Raw genomic sequence first — 16,383 nt, forward strand, 5'->3', positions numbered from 1 at the left:
AATAATAGGTGACATACAATTTCCGATGCAATATATCATGAGTCAATTTGCAGAATCATGCCACAAAGGCAGTTGAAATAAAATGACTATTTGTAACTGAAAAACTTTACACAAATACACAAATTTGATAGACTGTACGATAGCATTACAAGAGAATGAAACTGAGTAAGAGAGAGACAGCGACAGAACACCACCTCTCCAGCTCACTTATTAACACGTTAATAAAAAACCTAAAAAATAGGGCTGTCAATTGATTAAACATTATTTACTGTTAATTTAACTGTTCTAAATGTACTTTAAAAGGGATATTTTTTCAAGTTGTTAATGCTCAAGTGGTATTTGAGACTCTACTACTCCACTGCTAACTCAGTTCATATAGACAGTACATGCAAAGAAATTCAGTCTTGGGGGAGAACTTTCTGAAGGGTTTGAAACTCATTCTTCCATTTCTGCTCAAGGAGCTTTGTTTCTGCTAGCCATCCACTCCCGTTCATGGATGTACAGTATTATAAGACCCGTAAGACCCGCTTCCGTTGCGCCGCTTCGCCTCCGGTGCAGGCAGCCCCACCCCTACTGACTGCCTGCACAGTGCTGCTGTGCTGTGGACAGAGGGGGAGAGAGCAGCATTGTTTAGTGTTTAACCGAGGGTCTGTGGAATGCATGCATGGGAATGAATTACAATAGAAATATATTTGAATATATTTTTAAGTCGCTAAGAGGGTCTGAAAAGTCGCAAAATCTAGCGAGAAAGTCGGCAAGTTGGCAACACTTTTCACAACGTTAGTGCTGCAGCTTCCTGAATTCCCCAACAACGGATCAAAATCACAGAAGGTGCGTGCATTAATCACACGTTAAAAAAAAACAAGTGGCGTTAAAAGGAATTTGCGTTAACTCGTTATTTACGCGATCATTTTGACAGCCCTAAACATACTAAATAAAATGTGTAAAAACAACAATTTGTGGTTTTATGGAGGTATGAGTTGGACCATTTCCTGGCCAGGTCCAGTGACTTCATGGAGCCTTCACTGCAACGATGACGAGACTCCATGAAGTCACTGTGTCTGAGTCACAAAATAGTAGCTGTACCATTATATTTAGCGAACACTGTGGTATTAATTTTCTCATCGAACTCTCAGTGAATGTGTTTTTCCTTAAATGTCAAACTATTCCTTTAAAACAAGTATGATCGGGCACCTGGGTAGCTCACCTGGTGGAGCGTGCGCCCATATACAGAGGCTCAGTCCTCGCCGCGGTTTCAGTTCCGACCTGCGGCCCTTTGCTGCATGTCATTCCCCCTTTCTCTCCCCTTTCATGTCTAAGCTGTCCTAATAATAAAGCCCTAAAATGCCACAAAAAAAATCTTAAAAATAACAAAACAAGTATGATCAACTGAACATTACAGATAATCGTTGCACAGTGTAATGCTATTGTAAAAAAAATGGACTTGCTTACAATTTATTTAATGTCATCTTTGGACCAAAAGTATTAATTGAGTGACTGTAATTCAATAACTTAAGTGTAGCAGTTTAAAGTGTCAACAGACAATTCAATGAATGAACCTGAATCAACAATAGATGCCATCTAAAAGGCGTCTAAAAACAATAATGTTTTTCTCTATGCAGATAAAATATGAATTAATCAGAAGTATGATATTTTATTCAAGGGGCCACAGTAGCGAGCAGGGCGCCCATCTGTCTCTCATCTCTCTAGTCAGTCATGTGGGACTGAAGTGAAAGAGAAAGAGAGCCTCTGATTGCCTGCCACCCAGCTCTTTGCTGCTGCTCAGTGTCACTGCCACTCACCCGCCGTTCTGATGTGTTCGTTCCTCTCCACCTCCATTAACGTCATTCTTGGTCGACACGCTCGCAAATGGAAAGGCGTATAGGCCTCCAAAATATGGAAAAGTGAAACGCTTCATTTATGTTTTAGGTGTACATGGACACTTGAAAGGCAGAACAAGAGTGATATTTTTTTTTTTATTTCCTTAAGTAGGCTTGCATTTCTGCTTTGAAATGTTATTCTCGTACCCTGAGAAACTGGTCTACTACAATCCTGCAGTTGTTATCCTAGCAGCCTGGCTTAGGCCCCACTGTCAGTGAATGGAGATGTTTCAAGCAGACTGAGTGACGAGGTGCATAAGAGGTCAGCATTCTAAAGGGGGCTACCAATTGGATCATGACCCATGAGGGACAGATATGAGCAAGGGATTTAGCCTCAAAGGTCACACTGGGGTCAAGGAGTGTCTTGCATTCCAGACTCCTAATCCTCTCCCTGCAGTCTGGAACGCCAGGCTTCGCTGCTCCACACACGCATGCCCACACACACAAACATGTACACCTCCACATACTCTGTGCTGAGTCTCTGTGCCAACAAGCACAGGTTGTGGTGATAGATTGGATAAAGAGACTTAAAATAAATGTATGCCTCCTCCTCTGCCTTACGTAGAGAAAGCATGGCTTTTGGGTGCTCTCGCCACTCAATTCCTTGACCTTCCACTTATCTACCCACCTCCTACTGGGCCATCGAGTTTACCCCATGCTGAGACACCAGAGTGCCGTGGATGTGGGTAATTTGTCAGGGCAACCCAACCCCCACTATTCATGCCTGTGTGTGTCAGTATGCAAGCATGTGTATGCACCAGGGGCTTTCTCCGGGAATCTCTCAGACTATGTCGCCAGTCCAGGCGGTCCCAGACAAGTCAGTGTCAGTGGCTGCGCAAGCACTGCTCACGCTAGTAGCGGTGCATTGGAAGCTGGGGTATCCTGGTCACGGCAATCTGAGCCATCCATCAGCCCAATGTGACGTGCATGCCACCCAACACCGTGCAGTATTTGTGCCCCCCCCCCCTCCCCTCCCCTAAACACTTATACATGACATGCACAGGCACAGTATACAATGGAGGCTATACACCCCAGATGATTTTGGAAGCTGAACCTGTTGACATTTACACTGCAAATCCCAGCACACACTCAAAACACACAAACATAGTGACAAAATTGCTCTATCTGTGGCTCAGACTACACGTAACACTGCAGTATGTGTGCAGCAAGGCACACCAGGCATCAGCCTCCTACTGTTTGTGTTAGAGTGGCCCTCATGCTGGGCCTTCAATTGTACCCCACCAACTTCCTATCCCACTACACTATACCAAACAGAGCCAAATAAAACACAGGCTAACATAATGTAGCAGCATGTCAGTGGTAGGCCCTGAAGCCAGGCTGAAACATGAACCGCTCTGTACCAGCCATTAGGACAAGAGTAAACGCAGCTACAATTTCTTTCTAGCCGTCCAGCCCTTATGTTGTCCAGCGCAGAGCCTGTGTGTGTGTGTGTGTGTGTGTGTGTGTGTGTGTGTGTGTGTGTGTGTGTGTGTGTGTGTGTGTGTGTGTGTGTCAGCAGCAGATTGAGTGATGTATCCTGTGTGGCTGTGGTGTGCTCAGTGGGCCAGAGAGAAGTCCCAGCAGGGAACTACTTCTCCCTTGGCCCCCGGGCCACTGCACTTCATCAATCTCTCCACTGGGAAAGGCCTGCCACTGGATTGCAAGAGTTTCACACACACACACGCACAATTGCGCTCACTCAGAGAGAGGACCCAAAAGCAGACAAACCAACGTATACAGAGTCCGAGGAATATGGTAATATTGGAAAACTGTTTAACAATGTTACAATGCTACACACTGGTATACATTTTTGTTACACTTTAAGCAGGTTTGTATTGGAATGCCATGATTTGTACAAATTAGTAAACAATTTGTTGCACACAAATGTTCTTGTCAATGACAGCTGACAAGCTACAAAGTTAATATTAGATTACGACATGAGCAATCTTCAATGTATTTAAAATGTCCTTAGATTTGAACAAAAGAACATGAAGAAGATCAAATATTTGCATATTACATTTTTTTTTATAGACTGTATTAATTCTCCCTGTCGGTTGGAGGGCCCATGTTTTGTGAAAGGGTGTGGTGGTGGAGAATTCTGGCGCTGGATTCTATAATTGGCTGGAATGACATGACATGAGGTGAGAGCTGATAGCTGCGGTGTTCAGGCCTAACTCTTCTCACGGTAAGAAATACTTTTGTCTACTTCCAGCACTGACAAAATCTCAGTCAGGATTTCAGTGGTTAAATCCAAAATTATGCTAATACAATAAAATGCAGTCTGGTTTACGTGTCATCACTTATGTTGCTATAGTGGGAGGAATCCTGCCTGTCTCAGTGTGGGGACCGCAATTTCTTTTAAAAAAGTAATTGTGTGCACATCCCACCTTCTGGCAGGTGCAGGACAATGAGAAATACTAAAATGAAAAAAATTGTAAAAAAAAAACTCAATTTCTTGCCTTGGAGTTAAAAGGAAGCATGAGCACACACACATGAACACATGCTCTGGCACAGTTCCTGACCTCATATGAGGGCTGGGTGTACAGATTCAGCGAAGGTGAGAAATAGCTAGCCTCCTCTTGAGTTGATGAGGACTCCAGAACTTGAAACATTTAGGGAATTTCTCATGCCTCAGCGGGAAGCAGGGATCCCCTCTCACTTGTTCACGTCGCCCTCTGCATTCTACAGTACACAGATTTAGAAGCCATGTAATGCCAATGAAAATCTTCTGGATATGACTTAGAGATTGTGTATGATACACACTCTTGTCAAGTAGGATGAAAACTAAAACTCATTCCTAAATAAAAAATAAAAAAGACTGGGTTTATAGCTGAACATTAAATGATATTAACATACACTGAGCAATAGGTGAAAACCCTTAAAAATAGAAGCAGAATCTATGGCAGACTTTTTCAGTCCTCTATTCCAGCTAAGCAGCTTTTAGGAGTTGAATCAATGCTTTGTCAAGTCAAGAGGAAGCTGTGGAAGGAAAGACAGAAAGAATGAACGAGTAAAACGAACAAGAGCCAGAGCGGGTGAGGAGAGTTGGTTTACAGTGCAATCAGCATTAAGGAAATTGGTTTGCACTAGCGCTGCGAGTGGAGAGAGGTGATTGATGCTAAGCTAGGCTAGCAGGAAGGAAGTGGAGAAATTAGCAGCAGGCCAGGGCACTGAGAACTGTCAACTACTTCCTGGTCAATCTGGGGTGTGAAGTATGCGTCCACTGCCAGCCCTCATGTACCACTTTTGTAGGTTTTACACACACACACACACACACACACACTTGAAAATACTATGCATGTATACCATATACTGTATAGATGCATACACACATATGGGGCAGGCATTTTGCATTAAGTATGAACTGTGCTTTAACAGCATTATGTGAAACCTGAGCACAACCTGACTCTTCCAATCTGAAACTCGAGTAGAATATATTGATTTAGGAGTGAGTTAACACCAAGGGGGTATATCTTATATGTGACAACTGTGTGCTCAACATGCTGGGAAGTGCACATACTTTGACATACAAACACACATGTAAATTAATTGCGCACACACCAGGGGCGATTCTAGGATCAGACCTTTAGGGGGGCTCAGCCCCTAATGAGAATGTGACACGGATACAGTGCCTTGCAAAAGTGTTAACCCCCCCCCCTCTCCATGCCAGTTTCATTTCATTAGCCGATAATCTCTGAACTAGCTACGGAACAACAATGTCAGCTAACGTTTTTAACTAAACCTGAAACTTTATAAGTCACAGTAATAACGACCAATTTGACACAATGTTCTAACATTCAGCAATTTTAGTTGCTTACGTTTCAATTTGGGTTCTAATCTGCACCATAAAATTACCAACTTCTTCTCTGGGGACTACCAACGTTAAACTTCACAACCGCACTACTGCTCTCCCTCTGACAGATTAGATAGAGACTCAGCCAAAGGCGGGAGTCTGGCACAACCACCTCCGATAGGCCCAAACTACGTTTCTGTTGACCCTTTCCTTGACGGGGTTACAGGTGCTTTAAGCCATTTGAACCTGTAATTGTTTGTCCTCTGTCACTAACAGACAAGTTTGCAAACTCTAACTTGAAACACCAAATTTGATTTAAAAAAAAAAGGTTTTTTATTATTGTTATTTTTAGGGGGGGCTGAGATTAAATTTAGGCTTGAGCCCCCCTAAAAAGGGTCTAAAATCGCCCATGGCACACACTCCCTTAAAACACAAATTTTTAATTATTTTAAATCACAAAGAGCAAACATGACCCCTATCTTGATCTCAACTCACTTTCCTCTGCACACAAACCTTCAACAGCACATATAAACAACACAGTGCAGTCTCCAGGGCACAGTGTCAAAACTTGGCTTCATGCATGCTAACAGTGCAGCCACGTCATGCCCCTGACAATAGCAGTAGTAACATACATTCAGTGTAATTAAGCAAGGCAACAGAGGACAGGCACAGTGGAGGAGAAGACACAGAGATGCCCTTGATACTTGGGTGTTGGCGCTGACAGCATTTCCTCTGACAGCTTCATCTCATCGGCCACCACAGAAGCTCTTACATCTCCTGACGTGCTTTACTCATGCCTGCCTCACTTCTCTGCTCCCCCAACATGACAGGAAAGAAGGGATGGTTGGAGATGGATGGGGGGATATTATGATGGCTGTGCTTGTTGGTATCAGCAGTCAAAAAAGGAGTTCTTGTACACACTTGTCATTGGCCTACATTGGGGCTGAGAAAGGACATTTATTAGTGTTATGAAATGTTTAAGAATAATTAATTAGTTACGTATATATGATTTAAAATTGTCATATTAATCTTTATATGTTTAACAATAATGAACTAGTTACTTATATGATTTAAAATTGTCATATTCATCTTTATTGAAAGTTCATATTAGTGCATTAAAGGTGCAGTAGGTAAGACTCATAAAACTAACTTTCTGTCATATTTGCTGAAACTGACCCTATGTTCGAGTAGAACTACATGAAGCAGGTAATAAAAAAAAACAATCCGGCTCCTCTGGCACCACCTACAGCCTGTAGTGTGATTTATTCAGATGCACCAATTAGGGCCGGGGGGGGGGGGGGGGGTCTAACTGCGTGTCAATCACTGCTCGTGCACACACATTAATTCTCCCTTGTGGGGGGAGGGGCTTAGGAGATCGTTTTGGGCTTTAGCAGAAAGGGGGGAGAGACTGAGAAGTTGTCGATGTTCAGATTTTTTGGCTAAGTCCTGGATCTTCGCAATCCTACCTACAGCACCTTTAATTAAAAGAAGAAGAAAAAAACACTCCAGACCGATCCTCTTAGAGCTACAGTGTCTGATGAAGAGTGATAGTCATCATTTAAATCTTTATGGACTTCCCTCTAGAAAAGTAAAGTAAGGGGGCCTGATTCCTCAAATGTATCATTTAAAGCAAACTGTATTATTTAAAGGTGGAGGGTGCCTGAAAAGCAATTTAACCAGTGCTGTTTATTGATTTCTCAAGTGCATTTAATACGGTGCAGCCTCACCTATAACATAAACTGGGTGTCAGCCCACACCTGACTATGTGGGTCCTCTCCTTCCTCACAGACAGACGGCAGCTGGTGAGATTTAAACGGCCACTGCAGCTCAGTCAGAACCATCTCCACAGGTTGTCCTCAAGGCTCTGTGATCTCCCCAGTTTTGTTCACCCTATACACCAATGACTGCAGAAGTGAGAGTCCAGACAAGGTATACCTGAAGTACTCTGATGACAGAGTCATCGTGAACACCACCAGCTCAGGGCAGCGACTGCAGTCTATGGTAGACAACTTCTCTCTCTGGTGCAGGGATAACCACCTAACCCTGAACATCTCTAAAACCAAGGAGATAGACCAAGTCATAGATTTCAGGCGCTCCTCCACCAACTCCCCTGCTCTTCAAGTAGATGACCAGACAATAGAGAGACTGGAAGAGTATAAATACCTTACAACCATATTTGATAAACAAGCCATCAGGAAGTAAACTCATCATCATCACCCACCCATAATCTCAATAACCAGTACCATCTGTTACCTTCAGGGAGGAGATTCTGTTCCCTTCCCGTACGATCTATACAAGCCATGTCCACCTTTGTGCCAGCATCCATCAGACTGTTGAACAAACAATAACCACCCCCCATCGATCGATCCAGACTTCGACCTATTCTCCCTACCCACCCCTCTACTTCTACCCTCAGGGTTTTTAGTTTCTTTTAGTATTTTAGTATTTAGAATTTATTTATTCTCTGGTATGATTAATACAGACTATGTATTGTTGTATGTTGTGTTTGAATGTGACTGACCACAAATGAAGTTCCCTCATGGGAAAAATAAAGTTCTTTTGATTTGATTTGTACTGAAGGCAGTTCTGGTATTTTCAAGTCTTGTAGTAAAGGTTTCTTGAGGTCATGCTGCACCACAGCACCAACTACTTTGGACAACATTTTGGAGATATGAAGAAAGGTTGTTTGATATCTGTCTCTGAGATTTCTGCCTCCACTTCAATATAGTGAAAGTCCATGGAATCGCATTAAAAAATTCAATAGCAACATCTCTTTCCAGAAACAATGTCCTGTTAACACTGGATCCACATCCAACAGTTTTTGGGGAATCTGTAGAAAGTAGTTTTCACAAATCACATATCAGGGTGGAGGCAGATAATAAACCCAAACTATATTATACTATATATATATATATATATATATATATATATATATATATATATATATATATATATATATATAGTTCACTCAGAGTAAATTAAGAAATATGATTTTGTTTTTGTAATTTGGGTGAACATCCTTTAAAGAAAGTAGGGAAAGAGACTCGCACTCCAAAAGAGAGATGGCCATTTTACAGAGGCCCATCTTCTACAAAGCACTCCATTCCTCTCAGGCAGGATTGAGTTAACGTCCCTTCCCTCCCTCTCATCCCTCCCCTGCCCCTCCCGTTTCGCTGTGACTTGCTGGCTTGATTTATCTGATGGAAGGAATTCTGCACAGGGCTCTGGTGGTATCCCTATACTGTAACCTTTTCCCCCCACCAGATGTTCCTCTCTCAAAACACGGTAACGTTCATCCCAAAATCCCCATACAAACATATCAAGTGGTCACTACATGTTGACGTGGGCCATGGCCGACAGAAGTGACAGGGACAGTGACATGAGTATTGGGGGGTTGGAGATCAGACAAGGAAGAGAGACACAGACAGAAAGACAGACAGACGGAAGTGTCAGACATATGTCTACGCCAGCTGACGACACCAGGATGACCCGAGGAGTAAGCGGAGATTGGGGGAAGAAAGGGGTTGATAACTCCCAAAAATGTTGTAATGGGTGATACTTTGAGTTCAGCAGTTTGCCTGGATCTGAGGGCCTGAACTGATTTATTGTGTCCTTTCTTGTTACACAGAATTTTCCTTTTACATGATTTTTTTTATTATTTGGTGCTAAGCATTCCAACAAGGGTGGTGAAGATGCTTTTGGTGGACACGCTGCTGGAGAATTATGATCATAAATATGTAAATTAGAGGTGTAGCCAATGTGTTGCATAAGCTAGGTGTGCTAATCGTCAAATTTGGAATAATAATGTTACAAAAAATAGTCTTGGGTCAGGTTCAGCTCTCAAATTTGGCCGCAGCACTTGGCTTAAAATGAATCAGGCCTTAAAGACACCGGTACAGGCCGGGTTCAGGTCGCAGTTTTTGGTTCATGCAGAACTGTACTCGCCACACTTCACACAGTATTTGTGTGCATGTATGTGTTCATACATCTGTGGATATTGTGTTCCCGTTATTAGGTAAAGAACACATACAACATCAGCAAGACAGGATAGGAAAGAGAGAGAATGATGACAATCCTGATTATGATGATGGGGGGTAAGCTATATCAAGGCCCTGACCGCTTTGACCGCCTCAGCCAATATTTATCACTTTCAGTGTGCATGAATTCTTGATTTGATGTGCCTTAATTGATTCAGCTCTGCCTGACACTGTCTGTCTGTCCCCACCCCCCTTCTCTCCTCAGCTTTGTATTTATCTATCTATCTTTCTATTTCTTTATCTATCTATCTAATATCACAAGGAATACGGAGTCTAGGCAAACTAAGATGAATGCATTGCAGGAAGAAGAGCAGCCAGCGATACTGCCCTCTTCGTGACCTCTTCCATGACACAATGAGCCCCAAATGGCAGACATAAGTGAGGATCAAGTGCTTCAAAGTAAGCCAGGCAGAGATAAAACCCAACAGGCCCCTCAGATGATAAACGGGTTTTGTAGCAGGAAAAAGCCATCATGTAGCTACCATGACACCTGGGCTTTGGTGCACAGGCCCAACACATGTTGCATCATGTAGCTGAAGGAGGAAAAAAATAAGAGTTGTTCATGAGCTTAGTTGGATTTTAGGATTAAAGCATATTATGCCAGTATTTAGTGTAACGGCTGTACTAAATTCTCAAGACTTAGATTTGTAGGACGATTTATATTTACAATACCTGTACTTTGCAACACAATCATGCAATAATGATGAACCTTCGTGGGGCTTTCCATTCATTTTTATTCTCATTCTGTTACCAATTCTTGTAATAATCACTTTCTTAGGTGTTTAGTTCCCAGATTTGAAAGAAATATCACTATCAGCTCTTTGTGCTCTGTTACCATGGTGTTCAGACCAAGGTTTGCCATTCTATGTTTCTCACAATGTGTCTTTTTTCAAGCCTGCATTTTTGCAGAGCACATTTACCTTGGTTGTATTAATCCATGCCCACTACAGAGAGAAACACAGCCAAAATTGATTTCCACTTCATTTATTGTAATAGCAGAAGTATGCAAGGTTGCAGTGGTTCCCACTAGAAGGGATGGCCTCCTCCTCTTCTTAGCCTTGGACCAAATGATTAGTAGGGGAGTAAAAGGGCCCGGCTAAAACTTGTTTTTCGTAAACACCCCCTGTCTGTCTATATGTGTGTGAGTCAGGGAGGGGAGGGGGGTTTGATGGTGATCATAGACCATTCAATGACAAACGTGAAAAGAATCATAGAAAAACCTCATGTGTTGTGGTGAGGATTACTCGGAGCACAAGATACTTACAGAAAACTCTGCGACAACACCAACCATTGTCCATGTGTTGAAAGCTGGTAAATTTCCCATAAGTCTCTTTTGAACAGAGTCAAAAAGGCCTAGATGGGAGCTCCCCCATACATGTAGAAAGCCACTAATAAATGTGAAGATGCTTGCATGCTTTTTACAGAAAGCATAATTCTACTTTATCTGCCGTTTCATGTTGGGTCCATTCAAGTAATGTGAGATACCTTTAATCTCAAGCCAGGGTAACTCGTTTTATGATGAGTTGTGGGTAATGCTGAAGTAGAGAAACAGAAGTAACTGCGCCTGCTTTACAATAAAGCACAGAAGACCAGTACTGAACCTGTCAGCTTGCAATTTAAATGCATACTTGATTGCTTTTAAAGTGGGTGCCACTGATATCCCACCGGCTTCTTTTATGGGTGGTAAAAGCCTGAGAAAAACTTTCAGGAAAAAGATCAGGAAATTTTAATCGCATAGAAACACATAGTTTTATTAAAAAGAAACAATTGTGCTCCATCTCCGCTCCACTCAAACCCCCGCACATTATGTTGCTGTGCTGATGTCACATTGATTATGCTGATCGTAAACTGCCTTTGTTTGTCCCTCGCTCCCTCCCGTCAGTCATCCATCTGCAGGGATGAGCAGAAGTCACACTAAAAGCCATCTTTTCCATGTTTTCTGCATTTTCAAGTCATGCTGCAGATGACGGCAGTCCCACTGGAGGCCTAGGCGACTCCTCTTTTCCTTCGCACTCCAGTATATTAATTGATTTTTAATGTTTCCCTTCTCTCCTGCAAGTTGTTGCATACTAACAAATCAACAACAATAAGGTTCTTTTCGCTGTTGCGGGCCACAGCCAAGGCTAAAAGGGTACAGTCACTAAATTATCCATGCATTGGAATGAAGGCTTCAAGCTGGTAACAGAAGAATTTTAGCAGGAGGCCATTTGGCTTTCTTTCTGCTTTGTCCCAAGTGTCCTCTGCTCCCAGCTGTGCGCATGTCGCAGAATGGGACTTTGGTGCGAGCGAGAATGGGAAGATGTAAAACTGATCCAACTAATCCAGCTAACCCAATGAAGCATTGTGACATGCTTCTCCCTCTTGAGCCACAACTTTAGGCAAAATTAGAGTTTTTAGCATTCATTATTAATCTACAGTTATAAGAAATGAGCTCCCTGTCCTGCAGAGCCTTTTAGAAGAATCTTAGGGAAATGCTGTTAACTTTACATTTTAAAGAAGAGGGGAAAATGCTTGCCATTTTGTAATAGAACACCGTAACTTGTTTTGTTTGTGAACTTAAACATTTTCAGACAAAAAAGTTTAATCCATATACATATTTTGAAATTTGGTTTTATCGTTTTATTTGAAATGGATACATGACTATTATCGGTTTTATGACAGCAGATCCCACTTATATACGGGAAACTCTAAAAATATGTGTGCCCTATAGTAACAAATTATGTAATGAATTAATTTGTTGCAGGCTTAAGCAGCCTTTTGAAATCTCTGCTCAGTAGCCTGCAGCAGAAACGAGAGCTCTCACTGCTTAAGCTGTTAACCTACAACTTGCTGCTGCCTGTAACATGATTCTTGCTCCCAACATACAAGGGAAGCAAAGGCGGAGGTAATCAGACGTATTTACAATTTTGTAATATGAAAGGTCATAACCTAACTACATGGTTAGCAGACTTACTGTAACTAATGACATAACACATTCAACTATGTCTGTGATTTGTTTAGGATATTTGGTTCCTACTTTATCTACTGTACTTACTGAAATATATTGTCCTATTATAGTTTGGGGGGCATGTTTCTCACGACAGAAAACATTTTTAAGACGTACAGTAGCAGATAGAAAATCTAATACAGAAAAATATTTATATATATAAAAATCCACAATGACATCAGGGATGAGAAATGATCCTTTGTAGTGGCTCATAGCAAAAACCATTGCTGACTGTATTCTTGGTTCTGTATTATGTGTATGGTTTTTTTTTAACTTTCATCTTCCATAGAAGAATGCATAGGCTACTTGTTTAACATTAGACAATCTGTACATATCTTTCAGTCTAGAAAATAAAAGTACAGTTTGTTTGGAAAGTACAAGTTTGCATATGCACACCCAAGCAGCAACATTGCATTGAGTGAGGAACGCACGGGGTGCAAGGGGGGTCATCAGCGAGTGTTTGGAGCTTGAGTTACAGGGCCAGCATCTGCCATCCGGCCATCAGGCCCTCATATCCATCACTGGCCGATGGCGTGGTGCAGCCCGGCGTTTGTAAAAACACCCAGAGGAAATGGAGTCTCTGGGCCAGACAAGAATAAAATTAGCTTGATGACTAAGTTCCTCCTCAGGTCCCAGCGGGAATAGAACTCTGCCATTTGTTTTCATTACTTCCCTTGGCTGTAGATGGGAGGACAACGTGTGTGTGTGTGTGTGTGTGTGTGTGTGTGTGTGTGTGTGTGTGTGTGTGTGTGTTACTGTTAATGTGCATGTGTGTTTAGAGTAGAGGGTGCATGTGTATGTCTGCTTCCATCCCTGCAAAAAGAGCACTGCACAAAAACAGGCATTTTGTCATTTCCAGTACTGTATGGGTTTAATCAAACATATTCACTCGTAAACACAGCACTGGTCTGTAGAGGTGACATTACTGTTTGGAATTGTTCCACAACCCCTCATGGCATAGAATATTGGCTCTGGCCACTTTATTGCATTTGCCTCGGAATATCTAATAAACAAGCAAAGGGTATAAAAATTGATTTGCTCGCAAATGTGTTTTCATTCATTCCCAGTGCTATGACCTAAGCCAACTTCTACTGAACTAAATGTGCAACGATCTCATTTTTGGTGGCTAATATTAATGTCAAAAGCATAACATACCTTGTCACTTCAGGCCAAAGATGAAATTGTGATATATATCTATGCACATCTTTACATTCTCACCAAGTTGATCATATGCACATAATCAATTGGGTTTTAAAAGATTGCTCCGCATGCATAAAAACAGATAACAAGGCGGTTCTGGTCACGAAAGAAATAAAGATCACTGGAGTGGAGGAAAGAGCAGAAAAAAGTAAGGTAAAGAACAAAGTATGATAGACAAAGTAAATTAAATTCAAATGGATACTATATATACAAGGTAGACGCTTAATCATAAATGTCTTTACTGATAATGTTCTATATAGAAGTATTTACATTTGAGATTCATGCAATATCTGCTGAGAAACACTATTAAAACATTAATGGGAAACTAAACAGCAACCTGTGCTATTCCAGTGTCCCTGCATGCTCACGGTGCAGAATAATTGGCCTTGTTTGTACTAAAGCAGCACAGAATAGAATCCCAGAGAAAGCAAGGAAGGGAATTTCTTTTGTGAAAAGAGTGAGAAACCTCAACACTACAGAAATAATGTCAGCCATATTTACTATTAAGCTGTGAGAGCACCTCTGAACTTCACCTACTTACAAATGCATTTCTCTGCTTTGAATACTCTTACACACACACACTCACTCTGTCTCACACACACACACACACACACACACACACACCTCAGATTAGTTCCAGCTTTTACCCAGGGTGCCTGTTAGAACTGAAGTGAAGACATCTTGTACTTCTTTAAAGCATGTAGCATTAACACCTTAGCCCCCTGTGTAAACCCTGAGTACTGACCCACAGCGGAGAGCGAGATGGGATGTAGCAGTGTGTAACCCGCAGAGCTGTGTGTAAATGTTACTACAGCACTTTTCAGTCAAAGCTCTTGTAGGAAGGAAGGAATCAGGAAGGGGGATATTGGAGGTGATGCAGAAAATGAAAGTGTGTGGATGTGTGCATGTGGGTGTGGGTGGGTGTTTTTAGGGAGACAGACTGACTAAACAGGCCAAAGGCTGGTGAGGCAAAGGCCTTGAATCAGAGGTGTCAACAGAGAGATCCGCTTGGCACATCATTTTGTTTTTTTTGTTTTTTTTGTCATAGGTCGATCCATCTCTGCAACCTCCACACGCAGCCAGAATTAGTTTGTTTTTCTAGTAAGACCATTAAAGGGTCAGTTTACCCAAATTAGGCCTACATTTTTTTAAGTGGTATTTAGTCATGCAAATGGTTTGTTTTATTTAAAGATTTTTGAGATATTTGTCTTTCTGCCACCAACACAAAACAATTTAAATGGATGGAATTATCTTTGTGTTGCTCACAGTATTGAAATTCACATGGATTTTTGGATGGAATGGAATTTAATGTTTCCATGTTGTAAATTAAATTCCATTCACCTGGAGTAGAAGCAAAAATGTATAAATAAAGCCAAACTATTCACATGGCCAGATTTCTTTCTTTGTTTATAATTTAGAGACCCCTTTAATGTCTGATGTATTTCAATGATTAGCATCCTATCTTTAATAAAAATATATACAACTGCTGCTTTTACAAACACTGTATCTCCTGTCCTGACATAATTGGACAGAGAAGTAGACATGCACAGTAGCTGTAAAATATGGAGTGTATACATTTTAACTGACCATGGCACAATGAATTCAAATATGCAGTTATGGGAAGACAGAGAGAATACAGATCACGGAAGAATAACACGACTTCCCAGAACTATTGTTAGCTGAAAGGGGGAAGTGATTTAGTCTAATGTATCTCTGTGTTGTGTCCTTGTCCTCCCACGACTGGTCTGCACACCAACAGTTAGGGGTCCTGCAAAACGTGGGTCAAGGCGTGTGTGTGTGTGTGTGTGTGTGTGTGTGTGTGTGTGTGTGTGTTTTAGACAACAAGAGAAAGAGAGAGCGAGAGGGGTAAAGAGAGTTTGCCAGTGACAAGGAAGTCAAATAAAGCAAAGAAAAGCTCCATTTCCCAAGCTAAATGTACCCCTGGGAGGCGTAAGGGAGGGAGGGAGGGAGGGAGGGAGGGAGGGAGAGAGAGAGAGAGAGAGAGAGAGAGAGAGAGAGAGAGCAAAAAAGAAAGAAAGGTTATGAACCGACAATACTCCTGCAAGGCTCTAGATTTACAACTACCAAGCCCTAAGAGCTCTGCCATACTTATTTCTACAGCCAGTTAAAACAAATTGCAGCCATGTTTCAATCACCCACATCCTCTTCTTGCTCATCCGCTCATGCCGGGCTTTTGGCTGCTGTATTATTTCTCTCAGTAACTACTGAATAAATACTTTACTCTAGTGAGGCAATCTTCATCCACTGGAAAGTCCCCACATGCTGTACATACACCCACACTCTCCCAAACCCCAAGATCTCTCTCTCCGCTCCCCTCTTTTCATCTCATGTCAACTCTATCTGGCACTTGGAGTGATTTAAAAAGGAAATGGATGCAGTTTTCAGAAACTGTTGGCACTTTTGATTTTGTTTACTTGCATTCTGTCAGCAGTGTGCAACTTTTATTTTTGGATACTAACAGTTAGC

General features: G+C 41.8%; 1 long non-coding RNA gene across 1 annotated transcript in view; it reads right to left on the minus strand.

Moving 5' to 3' along the window:
* LOC116035097 overlaps nt 1-16,383 on the minus strand; it is a 52,041-nt gene that overhangs the window by 1,295 nt on the left and 34,363 nt on the right. The gene's annotated exons all lie outside the window — the stretch shown is intronic.

The sequence above is a fragment of the Sander lucioperca genome, chromosome 1 (assembly GCF_008315115.2).
Source record: "Sander lucioperca isolate FBNREF2018 chromosome 1, SLUC_FBN_1.2, whole genome shotgun sequence".
In the NCBI taxonomy this organism is placed as follows: Eukaryota; Metazoa; Chordata; class Actinopteri; order Perciformes; family Percidae; genus Sander; species Sander lucioperca.